Raw genomic sequence first — 3,221 nt, 5'->3', positions numbered from 1 at the left:
CCTCTCGAACGCCGAAGGGAAGAGTCGAACAAGGACTACAAGAATCCGATGGTTCCCCGCACACGCGGGAGTGGACCTACCGGACGGACACAGCAACCGCAACGAAGAAGCGGACGCCGCAGCGCGAGAACTATCAACGTGCCGCACTGCGCACCCCACCCGCCGTCCCCCGCCCCAGCGGACCGGCAACAACAGCACAACGCAGACGCAGAGATGGAGCCCTTGACCGTCTACGGTGAAGTGCTCCAATGGTACAGAGACGGGAAACGCGCCTTCCCAATACCCCACCCGGGACTGACGAGAAGAGAAGCGGTGCTCCTACGCCCGAGAAACAGAAACTACCCAGAGGGACTAACAATCCGGCTCCTTCCCACACCCGAGGCGTTTTATACTAATGCAAACAAATCACTACGACGATGAATGTAAATATTGCTGATAAGTAGGGAAACTTCGCCACGTAATGGTGGTGTGTGACTGTAGCCCTGAGAACCCTCCTCTATTTCAGTCTACTAGGCAAAAAAGCAATGGGCGACGTTGCTGTCCAGCCCCTGTCTACCTATCCATCTTCAGCTGCAGGACAGAGCACAGGCGGCGCGGACTGTATATGGGCTCCAGTGAAGAAGGAACCACTCCCCTGGGCCGCAATCTGGGCGTTCAGAAGTCTCAATTGAAGTACTTCTTCCTCCTTCTTCTCCTTCGGCTCCCTCTACTTCTTCTTCTTCTTCTTCTTCTTCTTCTTCTTCTTCTTCTTCTTCTTCTTCTTCTTTTTCTTCTTCTTCTAGTCTTCCTCCACCGTCTCGCCTGGCCATCTCATCACCTCCGTCCACGGCCGCAGAGAGGGAGAAGTGAGATGGTCTGACACCGAGTTTGAGTTTCCGTTATTTTATAAAAAACGTTTCTCCTCATGTGCTACACCAATAAAACTAAAGCAAAATTCATGCACCATTTTTGGTTTAACTTTACCAAGAATATCTTAGAAGTAATAAAGGGTTTGATTAAGTGCATTTCATTTCTCTGTGCTTTCACTATTTGTACAGCAGCATGAGTGAATTTACGGGACGTCGGATGGGTAATTATTGTGGGTGCCGTTGACAGCTTTGCTTTCCCACCACATTTATAGTGCTGATTGGCGAGATTTTTCACGTGCCCAACACTTCAAGGAGAGTTTTTCTCTCAGCATATAGTTCCAGCCGAGACGAGGGCTTCTCGATCGTTGAAGCTTCGTTGGCATTGACGTGCCCATTTGGAAATAGTGAGAGTCAGGATTCTGAAGGGAATTAAGGGGACAGCTGTGTACCGGGCCACCAAGATGCACCTTATGCGGCCGTTGTCGCTAGAGTAGTCTGTGTGCACCTGTGGCGTAAGAGAGCGAGGCGAAATAGGCTGATGTTTAGGCTCTCAAGTGGTCTGTGTGGACTTGGAGCTAGATTCTAGCTACAGTTTGATGTTGGCCTTTTTCCTTTGTGTTCTCAGTTATGTAAACCTACACAGTTGTATATAATGCATTCGCTTATCGTTATTCTGCCAAAAAAGTCCTCCATCCGCTGATACGGCCACCATCATGGAGAATTTAGGGCATAATCGGGCTGCTGGGCTTCTTGGCAAAATAACCGCAGCTCATACGATTGGGTTCCTCATAGACACGACTTCGGGTAACAGGACGTCTGCTCATGCTGGTAAAATATTTATGAAGCAAGATTTCGCTGCCCAAAGGAAGACTGAGGAAGCATAAATTATTTTACTGCCCTGCGTAAACGCACTTTTATTAAGTGCCCACATAAATCCGTCAACGGTTGCAGCAAGGCTGCTAGTGAGACTTCGTCCTTGTGTATATTTGAGATGTACGTATGCTATTTAGATCCTCAGGCCATTTTTCAAACATTCGTTACCGTACGCGGTTTTCTCTTCTCAGATGCAGAGCCTTTCGGGCTTCTTTGCCGGATCACACTTTGTACAAAGCATCTGGTTTTTAAAAATGTCCCTTATAATTCTTATTCAGTGAAGCCTTCAGAGCCCTAAGGAGGCGCTGGAGAGTGTCCGGTTAAACATTCGTGGGGAATAATTATTTTTTGAATGCCGAGTGATGGATCTCTAAAGGTGTTTTCATACAAAGTACAATTTTGGCCACTTCAAGCAACCTATCCCTTCTTAACTCACTCAGCTCCATTCCAGCCGCGAGTACGTTCTTTGAGCCAAACAAAGCACGCGAAATATTAAACAACATGCATATTTCGCGCTACAGACACTCAATATGGGTAGAAGTGGCCAATAGAGGAAAACACTGAAAAGGTACTTACCAGTATGTTAACCAAATATTACTGTCCAAGTGATACCTTTAACGAAACAAGATGCCCTGTACAATCTCCCAGCAGTGTTTCTTTGTGGTAGCTTTGAGCGGAGACCGCCAGTACTAGCGCTCAGCGAACACCAGAGCAGAGTTCGAGGTTTGACAGACGCTTGTATTCGTCTGCCGCCGATACCCAATCCCTGCTCTTACACGTCTTTCCTTAGTCAGGCCACATGCTGAGCATCCTATAAACACACCATCTCCCACCCTAAACACAATTTACCCACACTCACCCCCATCTTTACTACTCCGACTTGTGAAGTCTGTGGGCAGCTGACACTGACTTCCATTCTCTGCGAGTGCCCCGAAAACCTTACCCCTCATTCCCTCACTCACCTCGGGCAGCAAATGTTGCGCCAACCGCGAGAGTTGGGACAAGTTGGGACCACCTCCAGGGACCCGACTGTCACGGCGGCCCAGTGGACCTCCTTCAACAGAAGTACCTTATTCTGAACGACAAATTAACGTCTCTCTCTCTCTCTCTCTTTATCGGTGTTCTGCTAGTGGGAAAGACAAAAGATGGAATTTAGAAAACCTGTTGCTGGGCTAGTTGGTTCATGGTTGTCGCGAAGGTGGTTAGCGCTTCTAGAAACACGACACAAGCAGGCTTTCAAACGTCAAGCGTGTAAATTTGTTTCACTCGATACTAGAAGTATTGATTTCAAACACGTGGTGCTAGTGCTGGCGACGACACTTGCCATGGTGTTGACAGCTTGATGGCGTACAAGCCGTAATTGTGTGCATGGAGGAGAAGTGTATGAAGTTTGGTGTCGCGTCATGATTTGAAATGGTGGATACAAAATGCCTTGTCGTTTTTTGTCCCATTGGAATGCCAATTCGAATGGATTGAAATGAGGGGATAATGGTAATACCA

The sequence above is a fragment of the Haemaphysalis longicornis genome, unplaced genomic scaffold, assembly GCF_048455015.1.
Source record: "Haemaphysalis longicornis isolate Haplotype H1 unplaced genomic scaffold, Haemaphysalis longicornis Haplotype H1 scaffold_15, whole genome shotgun sequence".
In the NCBI taxonomy this organism is placed as follows: domain Eukaryota; kingdom Metazoa; phylum Arthropoda; class Arachnida; order Ixodida; family Ixodidae; genus Haemaphysalis; species Haemaphysalis longicornis.
This window is presented reverse-complemented; position numbering follows the sequence as displayed.